The sequence below is a fragment of the Mandrillus leucophaeus genome, unplaced genomic scaffold (assembly GCF_000951045.1).
Source record: "Mandrillus leucophaeus isolate KB7577 unplaced genomic scaffold, Mleu.le_1.0 Scaffold322, whole genome shotgun sequence".
Lineage (NCBI taxonomy): Eukaryota > Metazoa > Chordata > Mammalia > Primates > Cercopithecidae > Mandrillus > Mandrillus leucophaeus.
The window spans coordinates 3,004,606-3,022,136 of NW_012103388.1; the positions used below are offsets into that span (position 1 = coordinate 3,004,606).

Here is a 17,531-nt window from a genome sequence, read left to right on the forward strand (position 1 = left end):
CTAATTTGTATTATTATTATTATTACATATTTTGGAAACAGAGTCTTGCTCTGTCACCCGGGCTGGAGTACAGTGGTGTGATCTCGGCTCACTGCAACCTCTATCTCCTGGGTTCAAGCAATTCTCCTCTCTCAACCTCCAAGTAGCTAGGATTACACGCGTGTGCCATCACACCTGGCTAATTTTTATATTTTTAGAGAGATGGGGGTCTCACTATGTTGGCCAGGCTGGCCTCAAGTGTTCCAAATGCCTCGGCCTCCCAAAGTGCTGGGATTACAGGCGTGAGCCACTGCACCTGGCCTAGTTTCTTCTTAAAATGAGGTTCGAGTAGGTCTTCTAAAAATATTTAATAATAAAAACTGGAGTTTGGGACAACTAAAGACAACAATAAGGGAGATTCCAGAAGGAAAAACAGCCTGACATCTGCTAGTCCTATGATACTGGCAAATGACCAGGCCTCTCTAAACCTCAGCCCCCTCATCTACAAAGTAGAGAATATAATAGCCTCTAACTTGTTATAAGAATTAGGGGAGCTAGTGTGTGGGGAAAGCCTAGTGCTCATACGTGTTAGTTATATCATCTTTATTGATCACTACAAATTACTGCTTCTCAGGAACCCACTACCCTGCCCCTGTGTGTTCCTCACAGTTCGGAAGTAGAACACATGCTTCTGTGCTCCAAATCGGCTCAAGACAACTCTTCTCTAAACCAATTTGGTTTTCTTTTTTCTTTTTTCTTTTTTTTTTTTTTTTTGAGACAGGGTCTGACTCTGTCACCAAGGCTAGAATGCAGTGGCATGATCACAGCTCATACAGCCTTAAACTGCTAGGTTCAAGCAATCTTCCTACCTCAGCCTCCTGAGTAGCTGAAACTACAGTCACATGCCACTATGCCTGTTTTGGTTTCTTTTTTTAATTTTTTTTATTATTATTTATTTCTATTTTTTGAGACAGAGTCTTGCTGTGTTGCCCGGGCTGGAGTGCAGTGGGGCAATCTCAGCTCACTGCAAGCTCTGCCTCTTGGGTCCAAGCAATTCTCCCTGTCTCAGCCTCCTGAGTAGTTGTGATTACAGGCACCCACCAGCATGCCTGGCTAATTTTCGTATTTTTAGTAGGGACAGGATTTTGCCATGTTGGCCAGGCTGGTCTCGAATTCCTGTCCTCAGGTGATCCACCTGCCTTGGCCTCCCAAAGCGCTGGGATTACAGGCGTGAGCCACTGCGCCTGGCCTCTTTATTTTTCTTTTTAGAGACAGGGTCTTGCTGTGTTGCCTGGGCTGGTCTCAAACTCCTGGCCTCAGGCAGTACTCCCGCCTTGACCTCCCAAAGCACTGAGATTACAGAAAGGAGCCACTGTGCCCTGCCTAAGTGAATTTATTTTTCTTCTTTTTGAGACAGAGTCTTGCTCTGTCATCCAGGCTGGAGTGCAGTGGCGCGATCTCGGCTCACCGCAACCTCTGCCTCCCAGATTCAAGCGATTCTCCTGCCTCAGCCTCCCGAGTAGCTGGGACTACAGGCGTGTGCCACTACGTCCAGCTAATTTTTTGTTTTCAGTAGAGATGGGGTTTCACTATGTTAGCCAGGATAGTTTCAATCTCCTGACCTTGTGATCTACCCATGACTGCCTCCCAAAGTGCTGGGATTACATGCGTGAGCCACCAAGCCTGGCCAACCAATTTCTTAATAGGAAGGCATCCACCTATGCCCTGAAGTGAAGATTGGGTCCCCAGTCTTCCTTGAGCAAGGTAGGTCTCAAATATTTGAGCGCATGGAAATCTCCTGGGCTATGTATAGATTTCTAGGCCTCATCCTCAAAAGTCCTGATTTAGTAGGTCTGGGGCTTGGGACTGGGGAATCACCGTTTTTCACACATGTACACTGGTGCACACATTCACATACACATGCCATGATTCTGAAGCAGAAGATATTTGGGCCACATTTCCAGAAATATTCCCTGCAGGGCTCACTCCTCCAGCCTTATGATGAGTATATGCAAACAACCTGAGGTCATGGAAAGCATCTCCAGTGTTTTTCCCTTGGACTGCAGGCATATTTAATTAGCCAGTGCCCACACTGACCTTATTTGAATATTAGCACAGGTGCAATGGCTTACATTTAGAGTGTACCGATATAAAGAAGTTATAATGACGCAGTGCTTCCCAAACTTGGCTGTATGGTAGATACACTTAGGGAAATTTTTGATGCACTGCCCCTCCTCCATCTCTCTGGCCCATGCCCAAATCCAATTAGAAAATCGGCAAAAGATATAAAGAGACATTTTACTGAAGAGGATATACAGATGGCAAATAAACACATGAAAAGATGTTCAACATCACTCATTTTGATGGAAATGTAAACTAAACCACAATGAAGTTTCACTACACACCTACAGAATGGCTAAAATAAAACATAGTGACAGTATCAAATGTTGGCAGGAATGTGGAGAAATTGGATCTCTCCTTGCTGGTGGAGATGTAAAATGGTACAGCCACCCTGGAACAACGTTTGGCAGTTTCTTTAAAAACTAAACATATACTTAACATACGATCCAACAACAGCACTTCTGGCATTCATGCCAGAGAAATAAAAACTTATGTTCCCACACAAAAACTTTTTATAAATTTTTGAGACAGAGTCTTGCTCTATCACCCAGGCTGGAGTGCAGTGGTGTGATTGTGGCTCACTGCAGCCTTGATCTCCTGGGCTCAAGCAATCCTCCTACCTCAGCCTCCTGAGTACCTGGAACCACAGGTTTATGCCACCATGCCTGGCTAATTTTTTTTTTTTTTTTGGTAGAGATGGGGTTTTGCTATGTCGCCCACGCTGGTCACACAAAAACTTTTATACATATGTTCATGGCAGCTTTATCTGTAATAGCCCCAAGGTGTAGTACATCTATACCAGCAATAAAAAGGAATGAACTATCGATTCACACAACCTAGATGGATCTCAGGTGCATTATGGTGAGTGACAAAGCCAATCTCAAAAGGGTACACACTGTTTGATTCCATTTATTTATTTATTTAGGGACAGAGTCTCACTCTGTCGCCCAAGCTGAAGTGCAGTGGTGCAGTCTTGGCTCACTGCAATCTCCACCTCCTGGATTTGAGTGATTTTCGTGCCTCAGCCCCCTGAGTAGCTGGGACTACAGGCATGCACCACCACACCAGGCTAATTTTGGGGTATTTTTAGTAGAGATGGGGTTTCGACATGTTAGCCAGGCTGGTCTCAAACTCCTGACCTCAAGTGACCCACCTGTCTCGGCCTCCCAAAGTGCTAGGATGACATATGTGAGCTACCATGCCTGGCTGATTCTATTTATTTAGCAGTCTTGAAATGACAAAGTTATTGAGATTAGTGTTCGTCAGGAGTTAGGGACAGTAGAGAGAAGGCAGGTAGGTGATACCATAAAGGCATATCTTCGTGGTGATGGAATAGTTCTGCATCATAATTGCAATGCTGCTTATACGAATCCAGATATGTGATAAAGTGACAGAAAACTGTACACACACATTTTACCAAGGTCAATTTCCTCACATCTGGTGTGAGATGTAACCATTAGGAAAAACTTGTGGATTATAATTTTTTTTTTTTACAAAAGGAAAAGATCCTGATGTCCAGGCCACTCCCAGACCAATGAAATCAGAGTCTCCGAGGGTGCAGTCCACGCATCAGCGCATGGCCCTGGTGATGACTAAGTGCAGCCAAGTCGCAGTTTATTATAAGGCAGTTCACAGATGCTGCTGCTGCTGCTAGCATTTCATCTGCTGAGTATCATGCTCAGTAGAAACAGCCGTCCGAGGTACAGCCCTGCGGGACTTTGAGTGTTAATGCTGGGTGCATAGTGATGAGGCTTTTTTAAAGCCTTGAAATGGGGCCAACTGGTATTACCTAAGGAACCTAAGTAACATTCAGTGTGTGAGCCTAAGCCTTGGCTATGGGAGGAGGGGCGAGTAGGGGAAGCACATGATGTTAAACTAGGCTAATGGGTTTAATTTCCCTTTGTTTTCCTAGATTTCTTGGCAAATAGAAAAAGTTCTCTTGGTTTTCTGTTTAAAGTTCATGACAGATTCCCTAAGTGTTTGTAAACCATCTGCCAACCACACGGATGAGCTCTCACACAAAGATTTTGGAGATACAGACTGATTTCCTTTGGTGACTACAACTGATTTTCTTTTCTTTTTTTTTTTTTTTGTTACTACAATTGATTTTATCTCTATAATTTTCTTCTCTGTCATCTTATTTTAAACAAACAAAAACTGTGGCACAAAAATAAAGTGATGGTTTTTGAGGAAAACATATCTAGTTGTTTTTCTTTTTGTATCTTCAGTCAAAACATCTAAGGAATGATAATGAAAATAATAGAAAACCTTTTGCACTGGGAAACTATTTCTCTCTGTTTTTAGCCTTCATTTATTTTTTTGCTGTTTTATTGCCAGAGCTTCATATCTTTTCAGAGATTCATGTGCATAACAGTTTTAAATGTTTTTCCAAAATGAACTCCAGCTGAATCTCAGAGAAGAGAGCTTTGTTAATGGCAACAATTCATTTACGATTAATATGAAGCTTTCTGGCTGATTGCTGGTGATGTCATATGAACCATTAGGTTGGTGCAAAATGGTTTTACCATTAAAAGCAATTATTTTTGCACAAACCTAATGCCAAAACATATAATGTCAAACTACGGTCCATTTCTATTATATTTCCCAAGACAATTAAATTGGTATACAATTTTTTTGATAGATTTTCAGTTTATAATATGTAGTAAAATTAAATAATTATCTAGAATAGCATTGCTAATTGTGACATTACTTAAATATTTATGAAAAGTAAACTTTGATCTGCCATTTCACTCACAGCTGCTTAAGGATAGTAAAAGATGAGATTCTAAATTTCACAGCTAGAGGCCTACATTTTGATCTTTATATAAGATTTAATGAAATTCACCGTGACATTTTTGGTCATTTTTATACATTCTCAACCAAGTAGGAGTACAAGATCTATAAGTGAGGGTCTACTAAATTATTTGATATAAAAAGGGGTCAATGTACTTCATAATCATTAGTAATAACAAATGCTATGGGCATTTATTGAGCATCTGTGTGTAGACATTATGTTATTGTAGATATTTTCTGTTAACCTGATATTAATGCATGTCTTTACACCCAGCCCTCCAAGAGATACTATGCAAATGCTTTAACATCTGGCATTTGATGAAAAATAGCAGAGATTTTAAAGAATGGCACTGAGAAAGTCTTGTCACGTTTTTATGGAAATCCATTCTGGAAGCATTTCTTTCCATTATATGTCTTGTCTATTTCATACTGAAAGCCGTTTTATCACAGCCTCAATTTGCATTAGTATTTCAGCATCAAAGATGAACTTAGCCAGTGCAATGACAACATGATAAAAACATAAAATGATATAACAATAATTCTTCTTGCTTATTACTCATCCTGTCTCATCAAGCCACTTACCACAAAAGAAGCTTGAGGTTTCTTAGGAGCAAGATAGAATTCTTAGGACTCAGCCTTTCTGAGCCGGTGGCAGGATAGTTGCTTCTAAAGAGGCTGTGTGTGTAGGTGCTGGAGGGGTTAGGTCTCCAGGAGGGACAAGACGGACAGTTGGAAATAAATTCAGAATCCTGCCTCTGTTGTAGCAAAACTCTCCATTCTCTTTCTTACCTTTTCTCAGAACCTGCTTACATAACCGTGGTTAACCTATATGCATAAGCATGATTAAAAAGATTGACACAGTCGGGCAGTCTTTTCTGTGCTATGCACCCAGGAGCACAACCCTTGGGCCTGAAGCGTTGGCGGCAGGCTCTGGCTCTGTGCGTGGTGCAGGTCAGTCCGGCCTGCTTGCCAGTTACTTGGTAGTTATGTCCAGGGAGAAGCAAGCCATGCTTGTTAGGCAGATTGCTGCACTCTGAGCACAAAAATGTCAAGGGCACATAATTACTACTAATGCAAAAACATAGAAAAGCTGCTGCAATTAAGAGGCAGTGGAGCGGTGCCTTTCTTATTCCTGGAGAGACTGGAAATTACAGTGAGGCAGCACATTGGGACTTCTCTGCCACCTAGTATACACAGATATTTTCAATTAATTACAATGTGGAATGGTATATTTATTTTTGGATCTCCTGTCTCCCCGCAGGCTTCAGGTGGGCAAAGACCACATGTCTGGCTCGTTCACCACTGCACACTCCCAGGACATGGTAGGAATTTAGTGACTATCTAATGAATGGATAACCATAGTATTTCAGTTTTAGGAAAGAATTTCCCAATACATTTTTCCCCACTCATTGAGTCCTTATTCAACCAAGTTAACTAGACAGTATGTCCTCTACATTGTTCATGGGGAATTACTGAGCCAGACCTGGGGGAAATGACATAATATCCCATTAATTTTTTTAAAAAGTTATTTTTAATGTTTGTGGGTATATAATAGGTATACATATTTATGGGGTACATGAGATATTTTGATACAGGCATGCAATGCATAATAATCACATCAGGGTAAATGGGGTATCCATCCTCCAAGCATTTATCCTTTGTGTTACAATCTATTTATATTGTTTTAGTTACTTTAAAATGTACAATTACATTATTTTTTGCTATAGTCACCCTGTTGTGCTAGCCAATAATATGTCATATTCATTCTTTTTTTTTTTGAACCTATTAACCATCCCCATTTCCACCTACTCCACCACTACCCTTTCCAGCCTCTGATAACCATCCTTCTACTATCTCAATGAGTTCAATTTTTTAAATTTTTAGCTCCAACAAATAAGTGAGAACATATGAAGTTTCTGTTTCTGTGCCTGGCTTATTTCACTTAACACAATGACCTCCAGTTCCATCCATGTTGTTGCAAATGACAGGATCTTATTCTTTCTTATGATTGAATAGTACTCCATTGTATATATGTACCACATTTTCTTTGTCCAGTCATCTATTGATGGACACTTAGGTTGCTTCCAAATCTTAGCTATTGTGAACTGTGCTGCAATTAATTAATGTTTTATGTAAGGCATCATGGCCATGAAAACTTGAATATATACAAAAATGTCATAGACAAAGAAGATCTTGTCTTGGAAGATCTACACAAAGAAGCTCTTGTCTTGGAAGATCTACACATATTTCATTTTGTATAGTCACATTCTGTATCCAAATGAGAAGGATTTCTTAGAAGGGAGATTTCATTGCCTCCTATAATTTATTCAAATGCTTAACAGCCTTAAAGATAACTACCACACTGTTGACACGTAACAGATGTTAAATAAATATTATTGTTGTTTTTGTGAATTGAACTCAGCAGTAAAAAATGAAAATTGCAGCTGCTAAATATTTGGTGTGAGTTATAGCAGTTCTCTTTAATCTCTGTTTTTAGTTGAGTTGTGTTTGCATGAGTTAAATTGCTTTCCTTCTGGTGTCCAATTTACATGCAGCTCTTCTACCAGAGGCGAGCCTTTTCGCCAGCCATTTTGAATTTGATGTGCTCAGCCCTTTGAGGTAGCTGGCTCCTGGGCATAAGTCAGATTCTGACTCACTGGCTGGATCAGCATCCTCAGGACCCCTTGCAGGGTAGACCTTGCTCGGTTGTTCCTTGATTTTCTTCTGTATATTTGAAAGAAATACATGCTCTTGTGATGTGCAACGCTTCCTAGATGTCACCTTTTAAGTTTATTGCAAATCACATTTTTAGTTCTTTAGTTATTGAATTTTAGACCCATATAACTTCTAAGCATGAAGTATTATTGTTACACACACATTAAGTACTTCTTATGAGTCAAGTGCTAGAACTACAGCTATCATGATGATTAAAGCATTTGTTTACCCCTTGGCTTACCACCATAAGTGAAGGAGATGTAGCTTTCTCTGCAAAGAATTATGCATGAGAAGGCATCTTGGCCAAGGCCAAGGGCTAAAGATTAAGAGTATGATTCACAGATTATTTTAAACTTAAAATTGTAAAAGAACCCAACTCAACTGAGGTGTAATTGACATGCAACATGTTGTACATACTAAAACTGTTCTATTTGATAAGTTTTGACATGTGTGTAAACCAGTGAAACTATAATCAAGATAGTGAACATAGTCATCATCCCCAAAGGGTCCTTGTGCCCCTTTGTCATCTCTCCCTCCCACCCCAATCTGCTGTCATTATAAATTAGTTTGCCTTTTCTAGAATTTCATGTAAATGAAAATTTACAGTATGTTCTCTTTGAGTCCTTTATCTTGCTTCTATTACTCAGCATAATCATGTTGAGGTTCATCCAAGTTGAAGTGTATGTATATTAATAGTTCATTCCTTTTTATTGCTGAGTAGTCACTCTCCATTACATGGATAGCCTATACAGTATATCTGCTTATCTGTGGATGGAAATTTGGGCTCTTTCCAGTTTTCCTTTTACAAATAAAGCTGCTATAAGCATTCATCCACATGTGTTTGAATGAATATATATTTCCTTTCCTTTTGGCTAAACACCTAGAAGCAGAATGGCTGGATCATATGGTAGGTGTATGTTTAACTTTCAAAGACTCTGTCAATTGTCTTCCAAAGTGTCTGTATCATTTTCCATTCCCAGCAGCAGTATATGAGAGTTCCAGTTCTTCCACATCCTCACCTACGTTGACATGGTCAATCTTTTCCTTTTTGGTCATTCTAATAGGTATATAGCGGTAACTCATTGTGGACTTAATTTGCATATCCCTAATAGATAATGATGTCAAGCATATTTTCATGTACTTAATTTACTATTAGTCTGTCTTTGTGGATGATGTGTCTGTTCAAATCTTTTGCCCAGGTTTTTACTGAGTTGTTTTCTTATAATATAGTTTTGGAAGTTCTTTATATATTCTGAATGAATTCCATCATTCGATATATGATTTTGAAAGATTTTTTCCCAGCCTGTGCCTGCCTTTTCATTCTTTGAAAGAGTAGAAGTTTTAAATTTTGATGAAGTTTAACTCACCAATTTGTTCTTTTTTGGATTATACTTTTGAGGTTGGGTCTATAAGATCTTTGTTTAACCCAAGGTCAAAGATTTTTTCCTTATGTTTTCTCATAGAAGTTGTATAATATTTAGTTTTACATTTAGGCCTATGGCCCATTTTGAGTTAACTTTTAAACATAGTACAAGATATGAAGTCCATTTTTTTGGCATATGAATATCCCATTGTTCCAGTACCATTTGTTGAAGGGACTATCCTTTCTCCACTGCTTTGCCTTCGTGACTTTGTAAAAAATCAGTTTCCATCTATAGGTGGGTCTATTTCTGGACGTTTTGTTCCGTGGCTCTATGTCTATCTTTATGACAATAACACCTCTCTTGATTAGTTTGGCTTTATAGAAAGTCTTGAAATCAGGTAGTAGTAGTCCTCCAACTTTGTTCTTCTTTTCTTGTATTATTATTATTTTTAGAGACATGATCTTGCTCTTTTGCCCAGGCTAGAGTGCGGTGGCATGATCGTAGCTCACTGCACTCTCCAGCTCCCGGGCTCCAGCAGTCCTCCCACTTCAGCCTCCTGAGTAGCTAGGGCTACAGGTGCACACCATCATGCCTGGCCAAATATTTTACTTTTGTAGAGATGGGGTCTTGCTGTGTTGCCTAGGCTAGTCATTGTTTTTGTTTTCAAAGTTGCTTTCACTATTCTAAGTCCCTTGGATTTTAGAATTAGGTTGTTAATTTCTACAAAAACAAAGCCTTCTGCTATATTGATTGGCAGTGAGTTGACCCTATAGGTCAATTTGGGAAGAATGAACATCTTAATAATATCAATTCTTCTAAATCATGAACATGCTATATCTGTTTGTTTGTTTAGTTAGGTCTAATTTAATTCCTGTTGCCGGTGTTTTATAGTTTTAGTGTAGAAGACTTTCACATCTTTTGTCAGATTTATCCCTGTTTCATATATTTGATACTATTGTAAATAGCATTTTAAAAAATTTATTTTCCAGTTCATTGCTAGTATATACAAATCTATTGATTTTTGCATATTAATCTTGTATCCTATGATCTTGCTAAAATAATTTGTTCTAGTATTTTCAAAACATAGATTCCATCACATTTTCTACATACATGACCATGTTGTCTGCAAATGGAGAGGCTGACTATGACCAATATTGGTTTGTAGTTTTCTTGTAGTTTCTTTGTTAGGTTTTAGTATCATTTGATAAGGATCTTTTAGTACTTTTAGAGATATGGATACATTGTCTCCTTACTTGTATTGTTTCCTCCCTCCCCAAAAAATCTGCTCTCATCCTTATCTTTGTTCTTCTGTATATAATGTGTGGGTTTTTTTCATGTGGTTGCTTTTAAGATTTTTCTCTTTATCACTGTTTCTGAGCAATTCAGTCATGATGTGTCTTGATATTACTTTATTTATATTTTTTGTATTTTGAATTCACAATTGGATTTGTGGGTTAGTAATTTTCATAAAATTTGGAAATTTTCCAGCCATTTCTTCAAATATACATAGTTATATATATTTTGTTTGTTTGTTTTTGGGACAGAGTCTCGCACTGTCACCCAGGCTGGAGTGCAATGGTGCAATCTCGGCTCACTGCAACCTCTGCCTCCCAGATTCAAGCAATTCTCCTGCCTCAGCCTCCCATCTTCAAATATTTTTGTACCCTTATCTTTGTCCTATTTTTCAGGAACTCCAGTTTCACAAATACTAGCTCAAGTGAAATTGGCCCACAGCTCACTGATCCTCTGCTCATTAAAAAAAAAAAAGTCTCTGTGATGCTATGATGGTTGATTTTGGGTATCAACTTGCCTGGATTAAGGGACACTTAGGTACCTGAGAAAGCATTGTTTATTATCAGTGCTTCAGTGGGCACTGAGCACATCCCTTTTCTGCTGAAAGGGAAACATAGATGGCTTGCCATTTGATTGGAATGACTGGGCTGCCCCAGGAATGGTTGAGACGGTATTTCCAGATGAGATGAGATTGGCATGTGAGTTAGTGGACTGAGTGGGGAAGATGTAACTTCAATGTGGATGGACATCATCCAATCAGCTGGGGGCCTGAATTGAACAAAAAGATGGAGTAAGAGTGAATTTTTGCTCTCTCTTCCAGAGTGGGGATGTGCCTTTGGACATCATAACTCTAGATTCTCTGGCTATTGGACAATAGGACTTGTATGGCAGCCCCCTAGGCTCTCAGGCCTTCAGCCTCAGTTTCAGAGTTCTCACTATCAGCCTCCTTGGTTCTGAGGCCTTTGGACTTGGACTGAGTCATACTACTGGTTTCCTTGCTTCTCCAGCTTGCAGACAGGATGTTGTGGGACTTCTCAACCCCAATCAAGTGAGCCAATTCTCATAATCAGTCCTTTCTCATGTACCTACATATATGTATTCTATCAGTTCTGTCTGGGTAACCATGACTAAATCAGTTTCCTTTCTCTCTTTGCTTCATTTTGGACAGCTTCTATGTCTATGTCTCCAAGGTCACCAATCTCTTCTACAATGTCTAATCTGTCAATAATACCATTAAGAGTACTTTACAGCTCACACATTGTAGTCTTCATCTCTAGAAGTTTGATTTGAATCCTTTTTTATATCTCTCATGTATCAGTTATAATTCTTTTACTATCCTTGTTTCCCAATTCTAACCTTAGTGTCAGTTGTGAGTCAGTTTCAATTTATTGGTTTTTATTCTTACTATGAGTCACATTTTTCTGCTTCTTTGCATGCCTAGTAATGTTTTTATTAGATTTCAGACTGTCTTAGTCAATTTGTGCTGCTGTAACAAATTACCATAAACTAGGTGGTTTGCAAACAACAAACATTTATTTCTCATAGTTCTGGAAACTGAAATTCTGAAATCAGGATGTCTGCACAGTTGGTTCTGGTGAGGGTCCTCTTCTGGGTTGTATATTGTCAACTTTACATGGCAAAGAGAGAAAAAGCCAGCTCTCGCGTGTTTTTTTGTAAAAGCACTAATTCCATCCATGAGGGGTCCACTTTTAGGACCTAATTTTCTCCTAAAGGCCCCACCTCCAAATATCATCATGTTGGGAGTTAGGATTTCAACATATAAATTTAGAGGGGGACACAAACATTCAGTTCATAACACAAACATTGTGCATTTTATCTTGTTGAGCACTGGATATTTTGGAATTCCTATAAATATTATCGAGCTTTGTTCTGGAATGCAAAGAAGTTACTTGAAACCATTGTGGAAGACAGTGTGGCAATTCCTCAGGGATCTAGAACTAGAAATACCATTTGACCCAGCCATCCCATTACTGGGTATATACCCAAAGGATTATAAATCATGCTGATATAAAGACACATGCACACGTATGTTTATTGTGGCACTGTTCACAATAGCAAAGACTTGGAACCAACCCAAATGTCCAACGATAGACTGGATTAAGAATATGTGGCACATATACACCATGGAATACTATGCAGCCATAAAAAAGGATGAGTTCACGTCCTTTGCAGGGACATGGATGCATCTGGAAACTATCATTCTCAGCAAACTATCACAAGGACAAAAAACCAAACACCACATGTTCTCACTCATAGGTGGGAATTGAACAATGAGAACATCTGGAGACAGGAAGGGGAACATCACACACTGGGGCCTGTTGTGGGGTGGGGGCGGGGGAGGGATAGCATTAGGAGATATACCTAATGTAAATGACGAGTTAATGGGTGCAGCACACCAACATGGCACATGTATACATATATAACAAACCTGCACATTGTGCACATGTACCCTAGAACCTAAAGTATAATTAAAAAAAAAAAAAAGAAGTTACTTGAAAACAAATTGATTCTTTCAGATCTTACTTTTTCAAATTTGTTAGGCGGGTCTGGAGCAGGGGTCTGGGTCTGCTCAGTCCAGGACTAATTCTTTCCTATTCCTTAGCCAAAGTCTTAGCCAAAGTCTTTCGTACTCTGCCAATGGCCTGTGAATCATGGGGCTTGCTTTCTGGCTGGTGCAAACCAACATTGTTATTGGATCTGTTTGAACACTGGACACCGTTACCTCTCATTATGAGTAGTTTTTTCCCCAGCCTCAGGTAGTTGCTTCACATATATACATTGATGAGTACTCAGCTGAATGTTGTGGTGGACGGGGGGGATCTGTATTAGTCCATTTTCACACTGCTATAAAGAAATACTTGAGACTGGGTAATTTATTAAAGGAAAGAGGTGTAATTGACTCACAGTTCCTCGCGGCTGAGGAGGCCTCAGGAAACTTACAATCACGGTGGAAAACGAAGGATAAGCAAATACTTTCTTCACATGGTGGCAGGAGAGAAAGACTGTGAAGGGGGAAGTGCCACTTTCAAACCATCGGATCTCGTGAGAACTCACTATCACGAGAAGAGCATGGGGGAAACCGCGCCTGTGATCCAATCACCTCCCACCAGGTCCCTCCCTCTACACAAGGAGGGATCCCTCCCTCTACATATATACAGAGAGAGTAAGCTAAATAAAAGCATGAAAAACAAAGAACAAAGCAGAATTCAGCATGTGTTTGTGTGTATAGAACCTTTATATGTATCTATAATTACTTCATTACAACAGACAGGAATAAATCTAAATTAATTGAGGCATCTCCTGATCCCACGTCTAGTCTGAGTCATCCAAACAACAAGAGGAAAATTTGTTTTGGGTAAGGTTTTATATTTTCTTTGCCTTGATATTCTTATCTACTTTGAAATGTTTTGTTGTAAACATTTTAGTCTCTTTTTAATATGTTTTAACAATCAATATAAAACTCATTATCTGCTTTAAAAATACATAACTGAAGACAAATCACCTGTATATCACTCTGTCTCCGGGATACTTTTGCATATATTTGGTGAGTTACTTAACTAGTATTAATTTTCAAGTAGTAATTCAGTTGTGGGAAGGCAAATGTTTACTTTAAGTGTGTTTTCTTATGAAAAATTAAGATCTATACTAGACAAATGAGACTAGACAAATGTTATGTCTGAATGTTTGTATGTCCCCAAAATTGCTATGTTGAAATCCTCACTCTTAAGGTAATGATAGTAGGAGGTGAGGCCTCTGGGAGGTGATTAATTCCAGAGAGTGAAGCTCTCATGAATGGGATTCATGCCCTGTCAAAGAGGCCCCTGAGAGATGCCTAGCCCCTTCTACCATGTGAGGACGCAGCTAACCAAAAAGCAGGCCCTCACCACACACTGAATGTGCCTTGACCTTGGCTTTTCACCTCCAGAACTGTGAGAAATAAATTTCTGTTGTTTACAAGCCACGCAATTTATGGCATTTCATTATAGCCACCTAAATGGACTGAGACAACAAGTAAAAGAGTTGTAAACAGAAATGCACTCAACTGTCTACTTTGTCTGCTCAAGAACTAAGCCTTCTTGGTTAAAGGGAATCAGAAACTTGAAGTAGTCATCTAAAGAAATGTAGTCAAAATTCCACCGAAATGAGAACTGCTTCAGAACATGATATAATAAACTATTATTCTGTACTGGACAGTGAAGTTAGTGGTTGGTGGAGTTTGTCTTTAGTAGACAAATCTCCTCATCTTTCTCATCCTCTGTGCCCAGGGCCAGCAGTGTCCGTGAAATAGGCAGAATTTCAGGGAAGGGAGGATTTGTCCACCTTTATACTTTGCCCATCTGTGACTGATAAACAATGTGTCCATTTACTGAATCTCTGCTAGGTAGGTACTGATAATTCAACCAATAACAACAATAATAGCTAACACGTGATACTATGTGGTAGGTACCAGTCTAAGTACTTTCAATATATTAATACTTTTAATAATCATTACATCCTATGAGGTAGGTACTATTAATTATTTCCTGTTTACAGGAGGAAACAGAAGCACAGTTAGCACTACTAAGTGACAAAATCTGGATTTTTACCCAGGCATCTTGGCTGCAGAGTCCTACCTTGACTATAGTATACTGCCTTTCAGATGGAAAGGTAAATAAGGTACCATTTCTGTCCTGGAAGTGCCCTGGTGCAGTAGGGGAAACGAATGCAGTTATTCATTCATTTATTCCTTCCTTTCTTCCTTCAATGTTCATCAAGCACCTGCTCTGTGTCAAGAGCTTGGTATATCCCTTGCCCCCATGGAACTTACAGACATACAAGCAGTCATAAAATGTGGCAAATGCAAGATGGAGACATGTGCAGAGTATTTATTACGGGACCCCCAACTAGTAGCAGTCTTGGGGGCTAGGGAGAGCTTCCTAAATAAAGTGATATTCTTATTTATTTATGTATGTATTTATTTATTGAGACAGAGTCTTGCTCTGTTTTCTAGGCTGGAGTGCAGTGGTATGATCTCAGCTCACTGCAACCTCTGCCTCCCAGGTTCAAGTGATTCTCCTGCCTCAGCCTCCTGAGTAGCTGGGATTACAGGCGTGGGCCACCATACCCAGCTAAGTTTTGTATTTTTAGTAGAGATGGGGTTTCACCACGTTGGCCAGCTTGGCCTGAAACTCCTGGCCTCAGGTGATCCACCCACCGTGGCCTCCCAGAGTGCTGGGATTACAGGCGTGGGCCACCATACCCAGCTAAGTTTTGTATTTTTAGTAGAGATGGGGTTTCACCACGTTGGCCAGGCTGGCCTGGGACTCCTGGCCTCAGGTGATCCACCCACCGTGGCCTCCCAGAGTGCTGGGATTACAGGCATGAGCCACTGCGCCGGGCCTTGAGGTTCTTTTCGAAGGATGAATTGCACATCTCCTGTTTAAACCAACACAACTCCTGGGAGACTTCCTGATAAGTTGGATTCATTACTTTCTAACATTTTGAATTTTTGAATGAATTTTTCTTTCCTGAGGAGCAGGTTCTGATGAATACTGGTGAGAAAGGGACATTGCTGGTGTTGGGGAGCTGGGGTCAGTGAGAGGGGTCCCCCTAGATGCGGGAGGGAGGTGGAAGCTTCTGAAGGGCACACCTGCTTTGCTTCTCAATTTCCCTTCTTTCTCTCCCAGTCCCAATGCTGGACAGATCCACCCAGGCTCAACTGCCCTGAGAATGGCTCAAGCTCCAGAATGACTATGTTCCTTGCTCTTAGATTCTTGGTCAGTGTCTTAGTTCCTCGTGGAGAAAACCTGCTGTTTTAAATCTACATGTGCTCATTTTAAAAGTAATTTTTAATACTGTGTTCTGGGTCCATGATTATCCCTTTGAAACCAGAGATTTGGGTTTCTTAGAGTTCTGTGTTACGGTAAAAGTTGCTTAAGAAATCATTTGTATGTAATTTCAAACTGTCTGTGGGTTGGGGATTTAGGCTGCCAGGAGGATTTCTACTTTATGAAGAGAGGGACACCACCACGGAGAATCACCCTGGCTGCGTAATCTGTGTGTGATCCTTCTTCCGAGAGAGGATGGAAAAGGCATTTGCTTCCTTGCACAATGAAAGCATGTGGGTTGTCATGTGGGATTTACGTTCCTTGTATACTTAGAGGAGATCCAAACAGACCTTTATAGCGCAGGAGGATTTGATAGAAAATCAGGTAGTGTGTCAGTGTAAGAAAGGGAAAGAAAGCAAGGTAAAGGGATACAGACGAATGGGGTGTGGTTTTAGGTGGTGTAGCCAAGGAGGCGGTTTCTAAGGAGGTGACCTTTAAGCAGAGCCTGTGTGAAATGAAAGAGCAAGTCACCGCCGAGAGGAGCGGGAGAGGGGAGAGCCAGACAGACGCTGGACGTCAGGTGGTGCTGAGGCAGGCCCTTGGCTGTGCGGTCCAGGGGGCGTCATTATTATAGGAAGGCACATTTTGTGTAGCTTTGCCCGAAGAGAGAAGCTGTTTTCCCTCAGCGATGGAACATGCTAGCTGGCTGCCATGACGTCTTCACTTGTCCGTCACTGCCGCTCTGTGAGCAGGCAGCCATCAGGACGCAGACAGTGGCATGGCCGACTCTGACAAGGAGCAAGGTTAGAAGTGGGACCCATCCCACTCAAATGAGGTTGCCATGGTTATCACCCCGGGAGGGTCTGTGCCCCTGGGGGAGAAAGGTTTCTGAACACAATACAGAGAGATGGGGAGGCCTCAGAGTCTAACTTCACACACTTCAACATTCTGTTCAGAACCAATTCCAGATTCTGGAACAAAGCCTTCCTCCCTTCCTTTTCCCCACCCTCTATTCACTTCTGCCTCCTCCCTTTCATTCCTCCTCCCTCCTTCCTTCTCTCCCTCTGTCCTTCCCTTAGAGACACAGAATTACATAAACCCCAACCCTTAGTTCACAGCCCTCTCTCCTGGCTGGCCTACGCCGCATCTTGGAGCAGAGCATTTTAAGTGCTTGGTGTTTCCCTGCTCCTCTCCTTCTCTTGAATGGGTGGCTAGCTTTAATCCTTCAGTTCCCGAATGCTGACGCCCTGACATTGGGAGGCATGGGGGCCAGTAGCCCATAACCTGCTGTGACTGTGGAGGAGGTGCAGGGATGGCAATATTCATATGCTTACCGACTTGCCATCTAACGCGATACAGACTTTAAATCTCCTTTGAACAATCTTTTGTTTTTAGAGGAAAAAAAGCTTTCCAAAGATGTGCTGCATTGAGTTCTAAG

The 17,531-nt window shown here is 40.6% G+C and overlaps 1 protein-coding gene across 1 annotated transcript in view; it reads right to left on the reverse strand.

The window, feature by feature from the left end:
- TTC39C (tetratricopeptide repeat domain 39C) overlaps positions 1-5,738 on the reverse strand; it is a 142,866-nt gene extending 137,128 nt beyond the window's left edge. Inside the window, exon 1 of the mRNA XM_011988077.1 lies at positions 5,476-5,738. The gene's annotated coding sequence lies outside the window, so the exon portion shown is untranslated. The remainder of the gene's footprint in view (positions 1-5,475) is intronic.
- Between the last annotated feature and the right edge of the window lie 11,793 nt (positions 5,739-17,531).